General features: G+C 42.5%; 1 long non-coding RNA gene across 1 annotated transcript in view; it reads right to left on the minus strand.

The window, feature by feature from the left end:
- Positions 1-13,836: 13,836 nt before the first annotated feature.
- The window catches only part of LOC138743221 (uncharacterized), a 45,154-nt gene continuing 33,613 nt past the window's right edge, over positions 13,837-25,377 (minus strand). Inside the window, exons 2-3 of the long non-coding RNA XR_011344749.1 lie at positions 22,066-22,209; positions 13,837-16,279 (exon numbers count right to left, since the gene is read on the minus strand). This is a non-coding gene — a long non-coding RNA (uncharacterized lncRNA). The remainder of the gene's footprint in view (positions 16,280-22,065; positions 22,210-25,377) is intronic.

Genomic DNA, 25,377 nt, shown 5'->3' on the forward strand with positions numbered 1-25,377 from the left:
ACTGCTCCACCGAAGCCTCACTCATCGCTGACCCACCCAGGGCCACTCCAACCGAAGTCTCACTCACAACCAGCCTGTCGAAGGCCACTCAACCGAAGCCTCACTCACTGCTGACCCCCTGAGAGCCGCTTAGTAGCTCACGCCTGCTCAGTTCTTTCCTTTTGGGAGTGGTACCTACAAATTATTATGATAGCAGTCTGCTGGGTGTTTACAGCTGTACAAGCAACTGCATTGTGTCTGTATGCTCCTTTTTCATAACGATCTAACAAAAAAAATCGACAGCATTTAAAACCATTGTTAAATAAACTATAGTATACCTCAGAATATCACCAGCAGATAGAAATATAGGCCAGTGAGCTTTTAAACATGAGCATACTTTTGCAAAATTAAATTTGCCTTTAAATAAACAGATGTGCATTGTCATATTCCAACCATTAAAACAGTATCCTTGTGGGGGAGAGGAATGTAAGATGGACTTGACTTTCATTTACAAGGCAATTAGTTCTATTTTTTTCCAAAATGTCCGATGTCCTTGGCAAAGAGATAAAGTACGTCTACCAAATCACATTATGTGTCAATGTAGCCTAGTATGTTAACAGTGGAGTAGACTAAACTAAGATGGATTACATCTGATTTTTTAAAAACTCAAGATATGTGACAGGTGGCCTATCTTTCCGTCATAGAGAAGGTAGCCACAATCTCATCTCACCACTGAAACATGAAAATGATGTTGATTTCTTTAGCCAGAGAGTGGTGAATTTGCTTCCATGGCCAGCTGTGGAGGTCAAGTCATTAGGTGTATTTAAGGCAGAGATTGATAGCTATCTGAATAGTCAGGGTTTCAAAGGTTATGGGGATAAGGCAGGGAGGTGGGGGTGAGTTGAAGAAAGGTTGAGAACCACTGGTCTAAGCCATTTAGAACAGAGGTGAGGAGAAACATTCTACTCAGAGAGTTGTTAACTTGTGGAACTTGGTACTACAGAAGCTGTTGAGGTTGTGCCCCTATTAGCTAAAAGGATCAAGGGGTATGGAAAAAAAGCAGGGGTAGGGTTCTGAGGTTGTATAATCATCCATGATCATGTTGAATGGCCCATTACTCCTGCTTCTCTTTTCTATATCCATGTTACCGATGGTTAGAAAACCAACCTTTATTCAAGTTCTCACTAAACCCACAAAAATCAACCATGTTCCTTAGCTTTGGGCATACCAGCTAACAAGCTCTTCAGACCTGTTGCTCTCAGAAACCAAGGGCAGTGGGTCCACTGTCATCACGTTGGTCTTTGCTTTCCCCGCTGCTGTTAGACCACCTAATTTCGATACACAAAAAAAAAGCAAAGCGAAACAAGGCCATCAATAGGAAAACAAAAGTGGGAGTAGTTTCTATTTGGGCTGATTTACAAGCATAATAATGTTTACTTTTAACAATACATAATAAAACTGGTATTGTTCCACCAATTAGATTTCAGCTTGATTCTGCAGCTATTGTACTGTGAAATTCATCTCCTTTACATCACAGTGTTATTCTTGCTTTGACAGTCTTAATGAGGTTTTATGAGCCAAGCTCCATTAATGATTTTGTGGTCAAATAATTAAAACATTTTGATACATTGTACAAGAATTGTGAGGTTAGATTACATGAAACCAGAGTTAAAAGCTAAACTGTGATATCAGCACATTTGATATAAAGTTGAAACATGTGATGTAAATGCAAGGTACAAGAACAATTTTATCTTACATTCTTCTGTTCTTAGGTTAGCAGGGCATGCGCCTGAGGATATCAGGTCTTATTAACTGTCTCATGACAGTTCCCTGAAGATCAGATCACTATTTAGTTGAGGAAATAACGACAACTTAATAAAACAGCAATAAACCTGGAGGCATGATCCTCATTAAAGCAATTTACATGTTTTAATTGATTGTTATTCAAAACAAAAAATTTGTACTACATTTTAGAGTTTTATTTGCAGTAGATATATGTGATCAGCCGATACTAACGTAGCTCAATCCCTCTAAATGAAAATTCCTAAGGTTCTGCACTTGAATGCTGCACGGTGGAGTGATTTAATAACACAAAATGAATGGACCATTGCAGAGTTATTCATAAAGTGCTGAACTTGGTCCAGTTGAATCTAGTCCTGGCTTTGAAACAATCACACGAAGACAGTATATGTGCACTGCCATTTAATTTTGTCTGTGTCTAACAATGAGCAAGCAGCTGACAGCTATGCCTGAAGCTACTATACTGTATTTTAAAAGAATAATCTTATTTGTATTCCTGTGGTGCAGTTGGGGGAGGTCCGATCCTCAGCTAATTACAGGAGTGTATAATCTTCTGATTTATCAGTGGAATGCACTTTTGATGCTGGTGTTTAGTGGAAATGTAATTTATCAGACCTTGAGTCTGTCTAGGACTGAGAGAGAGCAAGAGCAGTAACAATCTGCTGTCATATTTGGAAGCAAACTTTCTATTTCCTGGCAGTCTATATATAAATTTGGATTGCATTTGAACAGCAGAAATCCAGTTGACAACTTTGGCTCTCAAATTTGAGGCCTATTGAAGCTAAATTCTGAGCAGCCAGAGCACCTGACCAGCACACACTTTGTTTATTGCTGCTTGAATGATATCACCCTGAGTCAGTGATTGAACTATTAAGCAGATACTTTGATGCTTTTACATTGCTCATGTCGTTGTCAGTATATGCCTCATTTATGGCCATTCCTCCATGAAGAGAAGAGAATAACATGCCAGTCAACAGAAAGTTAACAGTGACTAATGTAAATCACATTTGCAAATCTCTATTGTTGCTTCAGCATACAAGAAAACAAAACTTACTTTTTAAATTTTCCATCTTTGCCTTCATTAAGAACCTGTTGGGCCCCTCCCCTGAGTCAGATTTCAGATTTATTGTCAGAGTACATACATGACATGTGGGTGCGACAGAATTACCACTAATTGGTAATGCAAAAACTAAATGGTACACAGTGTAAAAACATGTAAAGTAATAAAACAACCGTAAACAGATAACCAATGTAAACAAACTGTGCAAAACAGAGAGAACAAAAGAAAATCAATAAAGTGCACATGAGCAAATGAAAAAAAATTTTTAAAACAAGTCCTTAAATGAGTCTCTGATTGAGTTTATTGTAGAGGGGGTAGCAGCCACATCTGAACCTGGTGGTGTGAGTCTTGTGACACCTATACCTCTTTCCTGACGGCAGCAATGAGAACAGAACCTGTACTGGGTGGTGTTGTTCTTTGACGATTGCTGCTGCTCTCTGATGGCAGCGTTCCCTTTAGATGTACTCAATAGTGGAGAGGGTTTTGCCTGTGATGTCCTGGGCTGTGTCCACTAGCTTTTGGAGGCTTTACACTCAGGGGTATTGGTGTTCCCACTCCAGACCGTGGTGCAGCCGGTCAGCGCACTTTCCACAACACCTCATTTTGACTTTGGTAGCTAAAGGAAAATACTGCAATGTTGGATCAACCTTGTTTGCATATTTTTATGATCTTTATTTCAACTGAAGTCAATCAAACAAAATTACTTTTGTGTGGAAAATAGTAGAATTTGGCCTCTACCACAGAAACATTAGCTCACATAAAACTGTCTCCCATAAAATGCACGTTGTGCCAGTAGTTAAGCCAGGCACTGCATCCAATAATTGATTGAAACAGCATGTTTCACTTTATTATCTGACTATGTATCTGATATCCATTGCCATTTTATGTCATTGCATGAAGAATAGATGAAAACACTTTCTCTTAGATTTATCTTTATCAGTGCAACACTCATTTTAATAATCTCACTTCAATACTGAATGAAAAGAAAACCCATTTAGAATCTAGAGCATTGCATGTTAGATTACTCAGTAACTAAATGAAGACCATGTAACATGCAAATACAATTATATTTCTTGATAATTTTAACCTCTTTGTGTTTCTACTTAATATTCAACACAGAACATTATTCGATATTTTAAAAATCTATTTGTGTGGCTATTTGACTAAAATCAAGGTAAGGGTTCACTCCAAGAGAGAATCAGGCAACTGCGTCCACTCACTATACATGACCTTATTTAAACCTAGAAACGTCATTGAAAGTGTCAATTAAGAAGATATGTGGAACATCCTTCTCAGACGTTGCTGCCCATAGAAACTCATCTCCAATTTGTCTGCTTACCAGTGGCATGCAAGCTGTAATTGTTGCTAACAGCATACAGGAGACCCATGCTCAGTGCAAACTGGTGTCAAGCAAGGTCATGTCCTCACCCCAGAATCTTCTCAAATGTTTGCTCTTCAGTTTATTGCAACATGTACTGAGATACAGTGCCAAAGTTTGTTTTCAAATTTCAAACTTATTGTCAGAGTACATACATAACATCACATATAACCTTGAGATTCTTTTTTTTGTGGACCGGGTTTTGTAATGTTAAACGTTAAATTGTACTCACTGGGAACTGTAAATAAACTGACTGTGCAAATGTAGGTAGAACCTACATGGTAATAAATAACAAGCAGACGAGTCCTTAAATGTATCTCTGAATGAGGCTGTTCATGATTCTGAGAGTTGAGGGATAGCAACTATTCCTGGACCTGGTGGTATGAGGCCTGTGGCACTTGTACCTCTTTCCTGATGGCAGCAGCCAGGCAGACCATGGTCTAGGTGGTGCAGATCCTTGAGAAATGATGCTGCTCTCTTTCAGAAATGTTCCATGTAGATACTCTCAACAGTGGGGAGAGTTTTGCCTATGATGTACTGGGCTGAGCCCACTACCTTTTGCAGGATTTTATGCTCAGAGGTATTGGTGCCTTCATACCAGCCCACGCTGCAGCTGGCCAGCATACTCTCCATCTGCGTATCTGTAGAAGTTTGCCAAGATTTCCAATGACATATTGAACCTCCTGAGGAAGAAGAGGTCCTGAAGTGCTTTCTTCATAATAACATTCATATGATGAGTACAAAACAGGTTCTCTGAGATAGTGACACCCAGGAATCAAAAATAACTTACCCTCTCCATCTCTCATCCACTGATGATTGTATACCTCTGCTTTTCTTTAAATCTGTAATCAGATCCTTAGCCTTGTTTTCATTGAGTAAGAAGATGCGTTAATACACCTTTCAGCCAATTTTCAATTTGACTCCTGTATGACAACTCATCGCTCCTTTTTATACAGCCCACTACTGTGGTACCAACAGCAAACTTGTAATAGTGTCAAGTCAAGTTTATTGTCATCTGACTGTACAAGTAAAACTCGTCAGTGCAAACACAGGCAGACACGCAACCAGACATAACACAAATACAGACCTATGCAAGACAAGTATAACATCTAAAAATAAACATTGTACAAATGAGAATCTCGGATGGTTTGTGTGAGCTGTTCCTTTGGTCATTCAGCTTTCTCACTGCCCATGGGAAGAAGCTGTTCCTCAACCTGGTGGTGCTGGCTCTGATTCTCCTGTATCTCTTCCCCGATGAGAGCAGCTGGAAGATGCTGCATACAGGGTGGAAGGAGTCCTCAATGATTTTGTGCGGCCTCTTCAGACAACAGTCTCGGTAGATCACATCGATGGGGGGTGCGGGGGGGGGGGAGGGGTGGTGGGGAGGGAGATTCAAGAGATCCTCTCTGCCACTCTTGTGGATTGACCACCAATCCATTTCTCTGCATCAACAGAACCACACTGAGTGGCAGGCGGTGACCAGTGGGGTGACACAGGGATCTGTACTGGGACCCCAGCTGTTCACAATTTACATTAATGATCTGGATGAGGGGATTGGATGTAATATCTCCAAATTTGCAGATGACACTAAGCTAGGAGGGGTTGTGTGCATGGAAGAGGGGATCAGGAAGCTCCAGTGTGATTTGGATAAATTGAGGGACTGGGCAGATACATGGCAAATGCACTACAATGTGGATAAATGTAAGGTTATCCACTTTGGTAATACAAACCGGAGGGCAGATTACTATTTGAATGGCAATAGATTAAGAGATGGGGAAGTGCAGAGAGACCTAGGGGTAATTGTACACCAGTCTCTGAAGGTGAGCATGCAGGTACAGCAGGCGGATAAAAAGGCAAATGGTATGTTGGCCTTCATATCAAGAGGGTTAGAGTATAGGAACAAGGATACCTTACTGCAGCTGTACAGGGCCTTGGTGAGACCCCACCTGGAGTATTGTGTGCAGTTTTGGTCACCTTATCTAAGGAAGAATGTTCTTGCAATGGAGGGAGTGCAGAGGCGATTCACCAGGCTGATACCTGGAATGGCAGGAATGACTTATGAGGAAAGATTGCGCAAATTGGGATTGTACTCGCTGGAGTTTAGAAGATTGAGAGGGGATCTCATAGAGACCTATAAAATTCTGGCAGGACTGGACAGAATGGATGCAGATGGGATGTTTCCAATGATGGGAAAATCCAGGACCCGGGGCCATGGTTTGAGGATAATAGGCAAACCATTTAGGACCGAGATGAGGAGGAATTTCTTGACCCAGAGGGTGGTGAATCTGTGGAATTCATTGCCACAGAGGGCAATAGAGGCAGGTTCATTAAATATATTTAAGAAGGAATTAGATCTATTTCTTCAGTATAAGGGTATTAAAGGTTACGGAGAGAAGGCGGGGACGGGGTACTGAACTTTAAGATCAGCCATGATCTCGTTGAATGGCGGAGCAGGCTCGAAGAGTCGAATGACCTACTCCTGCTCCTATCTTCTATGTTTCTATGTTTCTATGTGATGCATCTGGCCAGGACACTCTGGATAGAGCTCCTATAGAAGGTTAGCATAATAGTGGCTGGTAGCCTTGCCCACTTCAATCTCTCTGGAAGTGCAGTTGCTGTTGCGCCCTACCTAACAAGTGAGGAGATGTTGAGTGTCCACGATAGGTCACTAGATAAGTCAACTCCCAGGAAGTTGGTGCCCTCCATCCTCTACTACAGAGTTGTTGATGTGTAGTGGAGGGTGGTCATTGCTAATCCTCCTGAAGTCCACGATCATCTCCTTCATCTTGTCCATGTTGAGATTCAGGTTGTCATTCTTGCACCATTTCACAAGATTTTCCATCTCTTCTCTGTAGTGCGACTCATCGATGTTGTTGATGAGACCAATGACTGTTGTGTCATCTGCAAACTTGATGTGGTAAACCATTGTAATGTATAATTATCTGGCCAAGCATACCTATTGGCCCCTCCCCACAGGCTCCTGTATAAAGGTGACTTATCCACAGCCCCCTGCAACTCATTGCAGGACAAGCGAATAGTAGGGATATGCTAGGTTCTCAAGTGAATTAAAGCCTATTAGTTTCTCCACAATAGTCTCCTGAGTAATTGATGGGCATCGCTTGATGAATCTGTTGGAGCTAGATCTGGCAATGCAGTCGTGGGTCAGTATCATGAACAGGAGCGGGCTGAGCACAGAGCCCTGAGGTGTGCCAATGCTCAGATATTCTGCTACTGACCAGACAGACTGTGGCCTTTCCATTAGGAAGTCTAGGATCTATTTGCAGAGAGGAGTGTTGAGTCTAAATGAGGACAGCTTCTCTATCACCTTCTGGGGAATGATTTTATTGAACAATGAGCTGAAGTCAATGAACATCAGCCTGGCAATGTGGCATCGTTCTCCAGAAGTGCCAGGATGGAGTGAAGCGACAAGGCAATAGCATCATCTGTGGAACGGTTTCTTCTATATGCAAATGGAAATGGATCTAGCTTCCCTGAGAGGGTTGCTTTGATGGAGTCCATCACTTGGCATTTGAAGCATTTTATAATGGTGGAGATCACTGCCACAGGGCAGTAGTCATTGAGACTTGTTATTGTCACCATCTTGGGTTATGGGATGGCAGTGGCTGTCATGAATCCTGTGGGAATGATGAACTGCTGCAGTGAAACGTTGAAGATGTCCGTGAAGACCTTTGTAAATTGGTCTGCGCAGTCCTTCAGTACCCAATGAGGTAGGTTGTATGGTCCCACAGCCTTGTGTAGGTCACCTTGGATAGGGTTCTCCTCACCTTGGCCACGGCTCTGCGGGAGCCTGTTCATCAGGGGGACACAGAGCTTTCTTTGGCATTATCCTGTTCTTCTCATCAAACCGTGCATAGAAGGTGTTCAGTCTGTCCAGAAGGGAGGCGGCATTGTCCTTAACTCACAAGGTTAACTTTTGATCTGTTATAGTCTTGATCCCTTGAACTCAGTGGTGTTGAACTTTGCCACTTAGTCATAAATATAAAGTGAGTACAGCAGAGGGATGCTGTGGTACTCCAGTGCTGATGGAGATTGTGGAGGAGATATTTTTGCCAATCTGAACAACTGGGCTCCAGAGGTGAGGAAATCCAGGCTCCAATTGCATGATTGGGTATTGAAGCCCAGATCTTGGGAGTTTACTGATTAGTTTTGAGGGGATGATGGAATTGAATCCCGAGCTGTAATCAATAATAAGCATCCTGGTGTATACACCCTTGCCATCCAGGTGTTCCAGGGATTTGTGTGGAGCCAGTGAATTGGCATTTGCTGCAGATCTTTTACCGTGATAGGCATATTGGAATGGATCCACGTCACTGTTCAAGCAGGAGCTGAAATGCTTCAACATCAGCCTCTCAAAACAGTTCATCATTGTGGATGTACGTGTCACTGGTTGATGGTCTTTTAGGCAGGTTACCACACTCTTCTTGGGCTCCAGTACAATTGAAGCTTATTTGAAATAGCTGGATACCATATCCTGTCAAAGTAAGAGGTTGAAGATATCAGTGAATACAGTGTAGTGAACTGCTGAACTGTATTGTATTCCTGATTTTCTGATTACCTGGCTCTGCCCCATCCTGTGACTGTACCTGCAGCCCATCCCTCTTTTAACCTTGTATAAAGCCTCCATCACCCTGACCCTTCCCCAGAAAGCCTGGATCATGACACAGGATGAGGTCCTTGTCCATTGTGAATAAAAGCCTGTAGATCAGTGACTTGGTCTCAGTTATTTACTGGCCATCAGTCAGTACCTGTTTTCAGTTTTCAGCCAAGCACCAGATGTTTTCTTGGATTCACACTCCTGAAGGCAAGTCCGCACATCATCAGGAGACATGGGGTGGCGTAATGTTCTGGTGGTCAAATCAGGCATAGGAGGCATTGGGCTCATCGTCATGTGAAGCTTTACTGTCCCCTATGTCACTTTAGAGCAGGTTATGACATTTAGGCCCAGCCATAGTTTTCAGGTAACCCTTATTGAACCCATTCTAGCCTGGAATCTCCACATTGCCTGAGAGATGGCTTTCCATAGGTCATACCTGTGCCTTTCATTTTGTTCTTGATCTTCGGACTTAAAAGCTCTGATCTGGCTCTCAGCAAGCTCTGAATTTCATTGTTCATCCATGGCTTCTGATTTTGCAAACAGGCCTGCTCATCAACCCAAACTGTAGAAGCTGTGGAGGGACACGTTCTGAGGAAGTAGAGGCACTGGTGCAGTTGGAGCAGGACAGGTCACTGGAGAGGTTTACTCCTCGCAATTTAAAGCTGCACACATCTCCACCAAGCACAAGTGATGGAGACAGGGGAGTGAGGTACTCTCCTCTTGCAAATGCCTTACTGACATTGAGGGAGAGCTATTGTTATTCTGGCAATAAAGTTCATGTGTTCCCCTTTCGAATCAGGGTCTCTATGTCACTGCACATCGTAAGGTCATGGATGGACTTAATTTGTCCCTCAGATCTTATCTGAAGGTAGCAGAGGAATGTCTTATTTGACAAGTCATATTTATTTCTGAGTTGCTCAAATGACAATAGTTGCTCCCACTCGTAACAGTCCTCGATAAACCTGACCCCCCCACTTCGGCACCAGGTGTCCAGGATCTTGTTGTCCACTGTTAATGTGACTAATCTATTCAGAGTCAGGGGCATTTTTGGGGACAGCCCCACTGTAGACCCTACTTATTGATTAATTTTGTTCCCATATAGAAATTACGTATTTTAATATGGGCTGTCTTTTTGCCAGATAGTAATTTAGTTTCCCATTTATAAATAAAGTCTCCCGCTACCTTTTCACCCACAATGTGCAGACCAATTTGTGCCCAGGTTGGTACACCTCCCCCTTCAAATAGTGAGGTGATATACCTCAACTGGGCTGCCCAATAATATTTCTTAAAGTCTCGTAACCTTAAACCACCCAAACCGAAGTACCAAGTTAATTTTTCCATAGAGACCCTGGCTACCTTGGCATTCCACAGAAACCTTCTAACATGTAAATGTGAGTTCTGAAAGAATGCCTGGGGCAATGCAATGGGCAGAGTCTGGAAGAGACTCATCATTGTTTGAGATTCAGGCTACAATGGTGGTGTCATCTGCAAATTTATAGATGGAGTTGCAGCGGTCTCCCAGGTGTACGAGCATAGTGGAGGCTGAGTATACTTGTATATACCTGGTGTTGAAGATGATCACAGAGAAAGTGAAGTTTCCAATCCCCACTTATTAGGTATGGAGGACATTCTGTCAACATCCATGGGAAAAAATAATTCCTGCCAATTATGTTTAATAACCTATGTCTCATGAGTGGGTTGAGGCAGACAGATTATAGATCATGTATCACCTTGCAGGAACCCTCACCCTCCTGCAGGCATCCAATCTCCCAGTGAAAATTGGATAAAAAGTAGAAACCTATTTGGAAAAAAAACACTTTGATATCATTTTTCAGAAGCTCTGAGAATCTCTACTGTTGATTCAAAAACAATTACATTTGTATACCTAATTGAATTAAAAATAGACAATAAATACAAGAGAATAGTTAGATAAAATTCATAGTGATCCTAGAGAAAAATAAAGGAGACAAAGCAATAGGGCAGGCAGTCTTTTTGAATTATTGGAGCAATTTGTGATTTATGTAACAAAGGATTCAAGAACCTGTTAGCTGTTGGAAAGAAACTGTCCTTGGACCTACAAGTCCCAGTCCTCAGGTTTCCTCAGGCTGAGAGAGGGGCTTCCAAACTGTGGCAGAACTTGGATGGGCCATCTGATTGGAGTTTTTGTAGGCAATTCATCCTCTCGCTGCTACGGTCTGAGATCCTCACCGACTTCATAAAGATATTCACAATGTTCACGAGGGAAAGAGATATTAAATAAGTGAGGCAAAAGAGTTAGTTATGGAAATGATAGGGATTAGTAAAGAAGGGATTTTAGAATTGCTGTGGTATATAAAGGTAGATAAGTCTTCTGGTCCTGATGGGATTTTTCCCAGGACCTTAAGGGAAGTCAGGAAGGAAATAGTGGAGGCTCTGACAGTGATTTTTCAATGGTCACTGGAGGAGGGTGTGGTGCTGCAGGATTGACGGGATGCAAATGTGGTTCCATTGTTTAAAAATGGCGCAAGGTGTAGGCCAACCAATTATCAGCCAGTAAGTTTGACATCGGTGGTGGAGAAACTAATGGAAGGAATTCTTAGGGATAATATGTATAAATATCTGGAAAGGCAGGGATTAATCAGGGACACCCAACATGGGTTTGTGAGGGAAAAATCATGTTTGACGAATCTTGTTGAATTTTTTGAAGAGGTGCCCAGAAAGGTTGATGAAGGTAGAGCAGCTGATGTGGTCTACTTGGATTTTAGTAAGAGAGGAAGGTTCAGTCTCTAGGGATTAATATAGAGATAGTCAGATGGGTTCAAAGGAGGCTGGAAGATAGGCACCAGAGAGTTATGGTGGACAAATATTTGTCAGGATGGAGGCCGTTGACAAGTGGTGTGCCTCAGGGATCAGTGTTGGGTCCTTTGTTGTTTGCCATTTATATTAATGATTTGGATGACGGGGTGGTAAATTGGGTGAGTAAATATGTGGATGATACAAAAATAGGGTGAGTTGTGGATAGTGAGGAGGTTTTTCATGGACTACAGAAGGATTTGGACTGTTTAAGGCATTGGTGAGGCCAAGTTTGGAGTATTGTGTGCAGTTCTGGTCTCCAAATTTTAGGAAGGATATAAATAAGGTAGAGAGGATGCAAAGAAGGTTTACAAAAATGTTGCCTGGATTGCAGTATCTTGAATATGGAGAAAAACTGAGTAGACTGGGACTTTATTCATTGGACCGTAGAAGGTTGAGAGGGAATTTGATGGAGGTATTTAAAAATTATGAAGGGAATAGATGTGAATAGGCTCTTTCCCCTGAGGGTAGGGGAGATTGGTTCAAAGGAACATAAGTTAAGGGTTAGGGGGCAAAACTTTAGGAGTAATATAAGAGGATGCTTCTTCACTCAGAGAGTGGTGGCTGAGTGGAATGATCTACCGGAAGAAGTAGATGCAGCAGGGACAATTCTGTCATTTAAGAGGAAGTTAGATGAGTACATGGATGTGAGAGGGTTGGAGGGTTATGGGCAAGGGAGTGGGTAGGTGGAACTAGTGGAGTTTCACGTAAATCGGTGCTGACTAGAAGGGCTGATATGGCCTGTCCCGTACTGTAAATTGTTATATGGTTATATCCATCATACTCGTTCCCAGGAAGAGAAAGGTGACCTACTTTAATGACACTCAAATCTACTGTGGTAAAGTACTTTTAGAGGTTGGCTATGGACCTGGGCCCAATTCAATTTGCCTGTCATTATATCATCTCACTGCCCCTCCAGTCTGGATTAGGTTACCTGGACCACAGAAACACATTTGTCAGGCTGTTCGTTGACTACAGTTCAGCATTTAACACTATCATACCAACAAATCTAATAATCAAACTTGGGAATATGGGATTCTATTCATCCCTCTGCAACTGGTTGCTCAATGCTCTCATGGCAGATCACACAGTGTGGATTGGCAATATTCAGGGCACCACAGTTAACAAAGCGGTTACCACAATGCAATTACAGCACCAGTGACCAACGTCGAATATGATACTATCTTTAAGGAGTTTATATTTTCTCCCCATTTCCTCCTGTCCCAAAGACATATGGGGTTAGTAGGTTAATTGGTCACATGGGTGTATTTGGGCAGAGAGGCTCGTTGGCGGAGGGGCCTGTTACTGTGTTATATTTCTGAATTAAATCACCTCCTCCTCGCTGACTCTCAACACGGGGGTACCTCAAGGATGTGTGCTAGTTTTCTACTCTATTCCCTCTACACTGACGATTGCATAACCAAGTTTGGCTCCACTGCAATCTTTAATATGCTGATGTAGCAACTATTGCTAACTGCAAAACTGAATCAAAATAAAGGATAGAGATTGAGATTCTGGTTGTGCAGTACCAGAACTACAATCTTTCTTTCATCCAAGGTTGAGGCACTGCATATCTGTCCGCATTGATGAGACAGTAGTGGAGAGAAGTTGAAGGAATACTTTCAATACCTGCTTAATACTTTCAAGGTCCTGGGAATCCATACATCAGAGGACCTCTCCTGGAGCCAGCACTTCGAGCAACTATGAAGAAGGCACACCAACACCTTTACTTTCTGAGAAGATTTGGTATATCATCGAAAATGGCATCAGGCTTCGACAGATGTTCTGTGGAAAATATACTTGTTGGCTGCATCATAACTCAGTTTGGAAACTCAGGTGCCCAGGAATGCAGAAGGCTACAGGAAGTGGCAAACCTAGCCACTCATCATGTGCACTGATCTCCCATCCATTGAAAATATATATTGAGGTACAGCCAACTTTATAAAAGATTCATCACCTTGCTAACTATTTCTTCTTGCAGAAAGTACAGAAGCCTGAAGTCAGCACCTCCAGGTTCAAGAACAGTTTTTATCCATAAACTACCACAGGACCATCAAAAGGGCTTTCTGAACTAATGAAACACCACTCATTGCAACTGTGAATATTCATTTATTTATCTTTTGACGTTTATTATGATGAATTGTCCATATTAATGAAATATTGTTTAACACTTTTACTTTTTTATTTTTACATTTTATTCAAGTGATATTTTGAACAGATGCAACCACGGATCAATATGTTCGGAGACCACTTCACATAACAAATTGAACGGAAACTTAGTTTATTGTTTCTCCAAACTAAATTACTATGTAGTCTTAATCTGCTCCAATAATTGTAAAATCATCACTCTACTGAACCCTTTCTTTCAGACCAAATGTGACAGTAATATTTATTTATACATAAACGAACTACACAAGAGTAGACATTAAAACGGCCACCTACCAATTAAATATTCCAAACAATAAAAAGAGCATTGAATAAGTCTCTGCCTTAATATTACATGACAAAGACTCTCCATGTAGCTCCCTATGGTGCCTCCAGAGAGGGTCACAAGAAACAATTAAAATTCCCAGAACTGCTGTTCAGATACTTCTGCTGATTTATTTTTGAGGTTCAATTTGTGCTTAACTAACAGGTAAGGAAAATCCAATGTACTCAGCATATACTACAACGTGCAAAGAACTGTTGGAACTCAGTGGGTCAGACAGCATTCATGGATATAGAAATGGTCAGTTCAATGTTACGGGTCTGAACCCTTTATCAAGTTTCTTTTAGTTTTGTGCTACAAAATATCAGGCTCAGGAGGCCATTAAAGGCCTGTCTGTAATATTCTAATTGTGCTAATTGAGTAGTGAGCCAGCTTTCATGTAAAAATGTCAGGTGTGTGTGTGTGTGTGTGTGTGTGTGTGTGTGTGTGTGTGTGTGTGTGTGTGTGTGTGTGTGTGTGTGTGTGTGTGTGTGTGTGTGTGTGTGTGTCTGTGTGTGTGTGTGTGTGTGTGATTATATTTATTTCTAATCTCTCTGGAGCTTAAGGTAGCATGAAAATAAAAATATCTCAACTATCTGCCATCATCGGGACCCGTGCAATAGGTTTCGCCATCTTGTATTTCAAAAAAAACAATGACTGTTCCCACAGCACCCCAACCACTTCTAACAGAATTTCTTAGGAGCAATAGGAGAGATTCTCTGAATCAATGCCCTAAACAACGGCATTGCTAGACCATGGAAATTCAGTTTTACCCCTCCAATTATAAACCTTGGGTTCCATTGACTTCACTGTTACCAGACATTCAGGCTGAACATTTATGGCTGTTTCACTTGCTGCAACTCGAGCAAATGAACTGTGAAACCTCAGAAAACGAGGATAATGGAATCATGCAACTCTTCTGGGTGACTGCAGTCTGCTGTGGATCATTGGGTCAAATTCCTTTCCCTAACCATGGCAATCCATCTCACTGTTTGTGGATTCAGCAAACAATTCTCTGCTAATCCCAGATCCCCTTCCTGTGTGGTGCACAGTCATTTATCACAATTCATAATATACTTACACTGCTTTCTTTTTCCAGCCTCATCATCTGCATTGGACATTACACATCTTTTGTTCACTCAGTTCTTTAGTTCCATGTGTTCCATCCGTCTGTTCCCTTAAACAACCCTGCCCCAATTTCTGAATCATTTTCAGACTTGACAGCCTTTTGTCTAGATAAGTTCCACACAATGTTATCAAGGTAAAGGAGCGAGTGATAAGCCTTGAGCGATCCTGTACATCACTCGCTTTTATGATAACACTGTTTATGAGCTTACTTTTCATTTCAACCTCCTGAAGTCTTGCTGCTTTCTTGTACACTCCAGTAGCTTTCACTGAATTATTTTTGTCCAACCAGGGAGGCACAGTTAGCGTAACAGTGCAATGCTGTTACAGTTCGAATCTGATGCCATCTGTAAGGAGTTTGTACGCTTTCCCTGTGTCTGCATGGGTTTCCTCCCACCGTTCAAAGCGGAAAGGGATTGTAAGTCAAATGGGTATAATTGGGCAGCATGGCTTTGTGGGCTGAAAGGGCCTGTTACCATGCTGTATGTCTACATTTTAAAAAAATTACATGAACAAAATGAACTAAATTGTGCTGTGGTAGAAGATCCATTTTAATTTTTCATTTTGTCAAAATGTCCAATCCCTGACGAGCCTCAAATCTAAACCCACGGCCTCCCGGTGCCGGTGTTGTACGCCATGGCCTTCCTGCAGGGCTGCATGGCGAAAGCAGCAATGTGGGAAACCCCAGTAGCCATCCTGTCACTTTTTGGAAATGGTGCCATCTTCATCAGACAAGGAGGGAGGGCAGCCATCTTGCTGCATCGCGTGGTCTCCGCCACTCTCCTGGTTTTGAAAATTGGTGCCATCTATGACCGAAGAAGAAGAAGGAGGAGGACAGCCATCTTGCTGTGCCTGGTGATCCCCACCATCTTACCTGCACAAGGATCTGAAAGGGGGGAGTGACTTCAGTGAAGGGAACAATGGCGTCTCCGGAGTCCTGGCAGTGATGGAGTTGGATCAAGAGATACCACACCAACTGAACAATTCCATGATGAAGGTGGGGGTTAACGGGCACGAACTGAACTGCAGAGACAGACCAAAAATTCAATCTTAAAGTATATCCTTCTATTTATTGTATTTTTTAGCATCCCATAAGCAGTTGGTAAATATTCAAAAACATATATTGTATGGTCCAGTTATCTTTGCAAGAGGGGGTGTTCTGCAAGTTCAGAATGTATGAACTTGAGAATTTGTGTGCTGGTTTTGTTGGGTCTTGACTTCTTGTGTCACTTTGAAAACATGACCCTGGAGTATTCTGGTCCTCTCCCTCCCATTACAGTTCGGAACAGAATGGCCCAAAACTCTGATGCCATTTGCTGTCTCTCCACACTGAATAGAGATCCACCCCCTCTGTTCCCGAATCTGAGTGCCGATTGCAGACCTATTGCTACTAAAAACAGGTGCTGCAGCGCAGAGGACTGGGCATTCATCAAGGCTGAGACACAGCGACTGCTCGATGAGAACATTATCGAGCACAGTACCAGCCCATGGAGAGCACAGGTGGTTGTGTTAAAGGGGGAAGAAAAGTCCAGGCTAGTATTATCTATAACCAAACTACTGGACTTCTGGACGCATATCCATTCCCTCGTATTTCGGACATGGTGAACGAAATTGTGCAGTATAAGATTTATTCAACCATCGACCTTAAAGCTGCTTACCGCCATTTGCCAATCCATTCTGAGGACCATCCCTACACCACTTTAGAGGAAAATGGGAGACTCTATCAGTTCCAGAGGGTTCCCTTTGGTATCACAAATGGGGTCTCAATCTTCCAGAGACAGATGGACGAATGGTGGGTGAATTTAAGTTGAAGAGCACCTTCCCCTACCTTGACAACATTACCATTTGTGGCCACTCTCTGGAGGACCATGACACCAACCTCCAGAATTTCCTCCACGCAGCTATGGCCCGGAATCTCACTTACAACACCAGTAAGTGTGGTTTCAGAGCTAAACATTTAGCCATCTTGGGCTACATGGTGGAGAATGGCATCATCGGCCCCGACCCCGACAGGATGCGTCTCCTGTTAGAACTCCCAACCCCAAGGACCATAAAAGCTTTGAGGAGGTACCTAGGCTTCTTCTCATATTATGCCTTCAATATGCAGACAAGGTTCATCCCTTCTTAAAAACCACTTCCTTCCCACCGACAGCTAACTATCAAATGGCCCTCATCTACATCTGAAGCCACAATGCGAAGGCCACCATGCATGTGGTGGACGAGAATGTACCTTTCCAGATGGAAAGTAGTGCCTCTGACATAGCCCTGGCTGCGACTCTTAATCAGGTGGGTAAGCCGGTTGCATTTTTTTCCAAGGCCCTACAAGGCCTCGATCTTAGGAATCCATCAGTGGAGAAAGAGGCCTAAGCCATTGTGGAGGCCATCAGGCACTGGAGGCACTACATGGTGGGCAGGAAATTCACACTCCTCAGTGTGAATCAGTGGCATTTATGTCCAACAATATTTACAAATTCAACCTGTCAGGAGGCCTGGAGGTGCGGGCAGATCGCCATAGTGTAGGCAATAAATTAAAAATGATAAAATCACTCAGTGGAGGATTGAACTCTTGACCTACATTACGATATAGTCTACCGACTTGGTTCCCTCAATGAGCCTCCAGATGTTCTGTCCAGAGGAAGCTGTGCCTCTGCACACTCCGGCCAGTTGTAGTCACTGCACAATGAACTCTGCCACCCAGGCATCACTCGAATGGCTCATTTTGTCAAGGCATGCATTTCACCCTACTCAATTGAGGATGTCAGGGAAATGACCAGGTCCTGCCAGGTCTGCACCAAGTTCAAGCTGCACTTCTACCGCCTCAGCAAAATGCAACTAATAAAGGCATTCCGGCCCTTTGAACAACTCAGTGTCAATTTCAAGGGACCCCTTCCCTCCACGAACGGCAACGTGTATCTTTTCACAGTCATTGACGAGTACTCTCGTTTTCCGTTCACAATTCCCTGCTCGGACACGTCCACGCGATCCATCATTAAGGCCCTAAACTCCACTTTCACCCTGTTCGGGTATCCCAGCTACATCCATAGTGACCAGGGCTTATCATTTATGAGCGAGGATCTATGTCAGTTTATTCAGCAGGACAACTAGCTATAAACCCTGGGGGCAACGGACAGGTTGAGAAAGAGAACACTACGGTATGGAAGGCTGTAAAATTGGACTTCCAGATTCAAATTGGCAGGAGGTCCTACCCATGTCGCTCCTCCATTAGGTCGTTACTCTGCACTGCGACCAATGTGACTCCTCATGAGCTGATGTTTTCATTCGAGAGAAAACCAACATCAGGGACCACCTTCCCAGCTTGGCTTATAGCACCAGGATGAGTGCTGCTTCGAAAGCACGTGAGGAGGACCGAAACCAATCCCCTGGTCGAGAAGGTGCACTTAATCCATGCCATCCCCACATACGACTATGTGGCATATGGCAGGGAGGACACTGTCTCGATCAGGGACCTGGCATCTCTTGGAACTGAGGGTCCACCACCCCGAGGGAGTCAGGACCTACTCAGGGTTCCCTGGGCAACACCAAAGGACAAAGGTGAGACGTCTCAGGAAGTGGCTCCAGCCACTCCTCAACCAGAGCCGGATCACCCCCACCCCGAGGTCCCGGAACCACAAGAGGATCAGGAAGTCCAGTGCCTGCCTACACTATGGCGATCTGCCCGCACCTCCAGGCCTCCTGACAGGTTGAATTTGTAAATATTGTAAATATTTTTTTTTAACTATTCCATGTTCTATGTTTCACCCGCCGGCTTCATTCTGAAGGAAGGGGTGAATGTAGTCAATTGCGAATTCACTACTGGTGTGATGTTCTAAGGACTGGCTCCTCCCCCGACTCTTCCCCCAAGTATCTTGATATGAACCCTGAATCCTTGCCAAAACCCTAGTTCAGTCCAAAGACTATGTGTGCTATTCTTACTGAATAAAAGCGTGTTGTACTCTCTCTGGTCTGGAGTGCTCTTAGTCGAGCTACATATAGATGTCCCATTGGACCTACACTGGAGTTGCATTTCACCAGATATGCCAATCAAATTTAGAAATAAAATATTATTAGCAAAAAAAACCCAGATAATTTAAAAACTCTACAAAACAACAAAACTGCTTCATATCTTAAATAATTTTTAAAAAAATGCTGGACTCTTTATCGGTAAAGGAAAATCATATGTAATGCATGTGTTTGAATGTGCACCTGATCTAACCTGATTTCAAGAATTATTGGAGTCATTGTTTTTCCACTCATGGAAATTGTCATCCATTTTCTCAAAACTACTGACTTCGGAATTTTGGAATACTGTCAGTGTTGGTTATTTTTAGCCAAATGTCCTTTTGGCAACTGAGCTCTAACACATCAGAAATAACAGCTTGAGCAGACAAAAAAATTGCTGGAGGAACTCGGCAGGTCAGACAGCATCCATCGGCATAAATGGTCAGTGCTCTTGTTTTGAACACATATCCTAAGGCTAGGGATAAGCTTGTTATCTACCTCAAGGGCCATTTTGTGGATATAAATAGGAAAAATAAAAGTGTCTTCAAACATTATAATGAAAAAAATCTGATTAGAAAGCATTGGAGCAGTTTGGGCACTGGCACAGCAGTGTATCATTTTTTTCTGTGTTTGAGAATATAGCAAATTCTGATAGCAATATCTTATATCAGAAACTACAGTATAATTAAGCACCCACACTTGTTTTGGGAAGAATTAATCAAATATACCACCTTAACAAGTGAGAATAAGGCTCTTTATATATGATAATTTATTCTTGCAAATGCTTTTGAGCTACAGCTTGCTCTGATGGCAATACAGCTTGCAAAATGGAAACAGTAAATTCAAGTGGTAAATGTAGTTTCTGGGATAGGATTTATTTATTTTGGTCAAACAGCTGTTGAAATTATAATGCGCTTCATTTGGTACAAAACGTTTACAGAAATGCATTAATTAATTAAATAATCTAAAGAAAAATCAATGAAACATAAGATTTTACTTTTGCTTACATTTTGTTACTCAGCGATTTCATTAATTCAGGGGAATAAAATCATATTTCCATCTCCAGCATTCCTATTGCCTTTCCAATTCACTAAGAGCAAACTCACTGACTGAACAATCCTCTTAGTAATTCTGTCGATGGGACAATTTTGTTCAAATCCAAAACATTGATTTCGGAAAGGAGTTGTAATTAAAAGTGTAGTAATTTGGTAAAGTTCCAATAATCTGAAGTTTGATTGTTTGGAAATCCCAATGGTTCAGCACTTGTCTTACTGGGTGTAGATTCCTGCCCTCCCTTTAACAAACTGGGCCTTTGGTTCCTACACTGTCTTTAATACACTGGGACCCTATCTCACATTGCCTTTAATAGATAGGGTCCCAGTTCAGATGTTCCCTTTAAGCCACCAAGGCTCCATTTCCCATACTTCTTTTAAACATTGGGGGTGCAATTCCCACAATCCCTTTAAACATAGGGCCTCAATTTCCATGCTATTAGAATAATATCCAATAGCCCAGAAAGTCTACCAGATCAGCTCAACCAAAATCCTGAGTAATGGAGTTTTACTGTACAATAGAAAATAGGGTCCCCACTATCTGCAATGCGAAATATCAGACTAATTTGTTATGTTTCAACAAGCACTTTGATGCTCCAGAGGGTGAGCGCCATTATATGACCTCTGCCCTAAAGCATATGTTTGGCACGATCAATGACCACCTGCAGATACAAAGCAAGTAGTCAAAGGCTTTATTAACCAGAAAACCTTGGCATGCCTCTACATGCTGCTGGCTCACATCCAAGGCAGTTATGGAGGGAAGAGACAAGGGGCTATCTGCCTTTATTAGGGATCTTACGGGGAGGAGCTACAGGTACAGAAGGCAGGCCAGTCTGCCCAGCTCAGTGAGGTCTTGCCTGCAGTACCGCATTCCACCACATTATGCAAATCAGTCAACCTGGAGTCAAACTGGGATCTAGTTCTTCTCTGGGGCTTGGATGTCATAGTGATTAGATCACCACCTGGAGGTTCTATTAGAGCAATTCAAGGAAACCAATACAGGTTTCTTTTGAATCACAGTAATTGATAGGGCCCTGAAGAGTATTTTGCTCCAGAGTAATCAAGAGATGCAAGTGAATAGTTCTGTGGTAGGTAAGGGTGGGGGGGAGCTGCAGGGAGAAAAGGCCTGCTTGCTTTCATGGGTAAGGACCCTGGGTACAAGAGTTGGGATGTCATTTTACAACTGCACAAAATGTTGGTGAGACTGCAGCTGAAGTGAGTGGAGTTCATGTTGTCTAGTTATGGCAAGAATGTTATTAATCTGGAAATGATTCACAAGGATGTTGCGGAGCTGGTTAGCCAGGATGTTGTTCATATAACAGGAGATATGAACTCCCGTTACAAAAGTGAGTCCCCACCCCAGTGATATGCTGGTCCTTTTAGAACAAGGGGCAAACCAGAAGGGTACTGTGTTTCTCTGCAGGTTTCAGTTTAACAAGTTCATCTATGGTACAGTTCACTATCCTTCCAAGGAACCTATCCTATCATTTAAATAGTGTAACAAATTATTTTTTAAAGTTGTCCTTTAGAACCTATGTAACCTTTTCTCTGAAACCCTGCAAACTTACAGATGCTGCAACTCTGGAAAAAGTGTTTTTAAAAAAACAACATAACAGGCCCATGAGCCCATGCCACCCAATTATACCCAATTGAACTATAATCCCAGTATATTTTGAAGGGTGGGAGGAAACCGGAGCCCCCAGAGGAAACCCACACAGACACGGTATAGGAGCCAAAATTTGTAATTTGTTTACTTACCTTGTTGGTAGGCATCCTATCGGTCCCTACGCAGGTGTTGGAGGTGTCCTGGATTCAGTTGGCTTTCTGTGGCCATTTTTTGTTCTTATGCGCATGCGCAAGTTCCAGGAGCATCCGCAGTGTGTTAGTATATTCGACTGCTGGCTGGAGAAGGCGCAGTGTGTTCGTGAATTGGAGTGCCGGTTGGGGCATACGCGGTAATGTATGACATTATACAACATGGCGACATAGAGAAGGGTGAGTGAAACGCTCATAATTTTTGTTGTCTGCTTTCACTGTATTCATTTTTTCATGAATGTTACTCTGTATTCCTAGAGATCAATACAGATGTTATTAAACTTTTATAAGGATGTTATTTATGGACACTTCAACATTAAAGAAGATAATTTCAAGTTTGTGTTAAAATAAAGGATTTAAATACATTGTTTTGGAAATAATTGAAGCACGTCACAAATAAGAGTGTTTCATTTAGCCTTCAAGTGACTATTTAATACAGGGGTGTCAAACTCAAATTCGCAGAGGGCCAAAATTAAAAACTTGGACTTAATCGTGGGCCAAACTAAGTATTTATTGAAAATTTTCTGCATGTTTTCTCTTCTTTCAACATATGTAATGTTAAACATTTTCTTATTAAAATAAATGTTTAATAATAGTTTTGGTTAAACTCTTTCCAGAAGAAGCATTAACAAATGAGAAATAAAATATTCAATAAATAATATTTCTCTATAGCCTTTAAGCTCCTTTTAAATGTATTTTTTTTCACAAGCCAACAAGTCAAAAAAATAACAACTTGCTTCAATGAAAATCCAATCTTTCAACTATGAACAGTCCAAAGTTAACCAAAGAAAATATGAATCCAAGCTTAGCTTGTTACACTGTGATTTACTCTGATGCACCTGGGTCTAAACCAGATACTTGGCATCTCTTAGATGCAAGTTCATCAAACTGTGGGGTCAGAGTTTGCCTCCCACCTGTCTTGAAAGGTCCTGTTTTCTGTCTTTCGTTTGGCCATTTTTCGTAAGGGGTTTATTACATATGAGTTAGGCGACAGGTCACAGATGCTAATGAGAGTGAACAGAGGAGGTGGGGGCGATTAGCGGGCTGACGTGCCAGCGCCAATGCATTTGCAAAGCAATCTGGAATTTGTAGTATTAGCTGTGCATGCGCTATAATGGCACGGCGGCCAGCGGGCCAGCTCTAATACATATTTGATATGATCTTGTGGGCCAAATATAATTATATCACGGGCCAAATTTGGCCCGCGGGCCTGAGTTTGACATGTGTGATTTAATAGATCAAAGTCGCTCTACACAGGGAGAATGAACAAACTCCATACAGACAGATACGGATTCTAACCCAGCTTGCTGGTGCTGTAACAGTGTTGCGCTGACCGCTACGCCAACTGTTCTCTCTCTTTACAGATGCTCCCTTACCTGCATTATCTACTTTAATTTTAGATTTCCGTTACCCGTATCTCTTGCTTTTCTCTCTGAGGATTCTTGAGTTCCAGAGCCATGCAGTTTTACAGCACAGAAGCAAATTCTTCATCTCATCCTGTTCATGCTGACAAATTGTTTACCTAATTTAGTTCCATTTGCCTGCATTTGGCCCATGTCCCTTGAATCTTTCCTACCTAACTTACTGGCAAAATGCCTGGTGAATGTTTTAATTGTACCCTCCTTAATCATTTCATCTAGCAGCTCGTTCCACACATAACTATTACCTTCTGTGTGAAAAAGATGCATCTGAGATCCCTTATAAATCTGTCCCTCTGAACTTAGACTCCTCTACTCCAGGAAAAAGACCATGGTAATGAGGAAGGTATTAAATTGGGATCACGATACAGCTATACAAGGTGTTGGTGATGCCAAACGGGGTACTGTGTGCATTTCTTAGCACTCATGCATCAGAAAGCTGTTAATAAGTTGGAAAGGATGCAGAAGGGATTCACCGCGATGTTGATGGGACCATCATGCCAATGCCAATTTTGTTTTTTTTTTGAAAGTTGCATGTGAGTTCTAGATCATACTCCTCGATGCTCCAGGGTGACAGCCCATTACCAATGTTGCCTGTTAGTTTGGAAATACTAAGCTACCTAGTAATAGTTCTGTGCCTCACCCATAAACACACAGGCAATGACTGCTTTGGTGCAGAAACTATAGGGAGTTCTAGGACTGACAGTCTGTAACAGTCTGGCATTATATTTACAAATCAAGATGCGTGATATGGAGGGGAACCTCAGGTTCCAATGCTGCCCTTGTCCTTCTTGGTGGAAACATCTGCAACTTTGTGAGGTTGGTGTTTTATATTTATTTACAACATGGTAGAAGCCAATTCAGGCCATTGAAACCTGTTCCACAAAGATACACCCAATTAACCTACTAACCCTGTACCTCCGGCCTACTGCAAGGGGCAACCTCTGTACCTGCAGGAGTGTAAGGAGACAGGACAACACCTGGCCGGCTGTCAATCGGTCGGCCTGAATGGATCAAGTCCCACCCGGTCGGGTGTCAATTACCCTCTGGGATATAAGCCTGTGCCGGCCTCCCGAGGCCACATTCAGAGTTGCTGAAGCCACAGCCAGCCTGGCTCTGTGGAAGTCTTAGTGGATTAAAGCCTGTTGTACAGTCTTTATCTTGATCTGATTCTGCCTAACACTGCATCACAAACCCCATATATTTTGGAAGGTGGGAAGTAACTGGAGCACCTAGGGAAAACTCATGCAGGCAGTACAAACTGCTTAGAGCCAATGCCAGATTTAAACCTGGCTTGCAAGCGCTGTAATAGTGTTGCGTTAACTCCATGCCGCTTGGAGTAGACTTAGAGAACATTTGCAAATAATTTTATACATGCCACAAACTGCAGCCACTGTGAACTCAATCCAGAAGGTACTGTATTTTACGGCATATAGGATCCTTCCTTTTTTTCCCTAAAAATATCACCTCAAAAACCTCCCCAGGTCCTAAATGTGAAGGTGACATTTTGGTGCTACCATTTTGTGCTGCCATTTTGGACTACTCACCCAGTTTCAAGAGCCCTTCCCTAGGGTGGTCCAAGCTTTCTAGAGTCACTGCTGCTGCTCACTTCCCCTGGTAAGAAGGCTCACTCACTCTCTCCCTCCTTCCCACCAACCCACTCACACCCTTCCTCCTTCCTGCTCACTCTCTCTCATAGTGCTTTGAGGGGGGTGCTGGGCCTCAATCATCAGGCTTTGTTTGACAAATATAGATTCCTGAACAAATGGAATGAGATTGAGCTCAACAGGCCACTCGCTCACTGCTATCCACCCCTGTGCCTCATTCAATCTTTTCA

The sequence above is a fragment of the Narcine bancroftii genome, chromosome 1, assembly GCF_036971445.1.
Source record: "Narcine bancroftii isolate sNarBan1 chromosome 1, sNarBan1.hap1, whole genome shotgun sequence".
Classification (NCBI taxonomy): Eukaryota; Metazoa; Chordata; class Chondrichthyes; order Torpediniformes; family Narcinidae; genus Narcine; species Narcine bancroftii.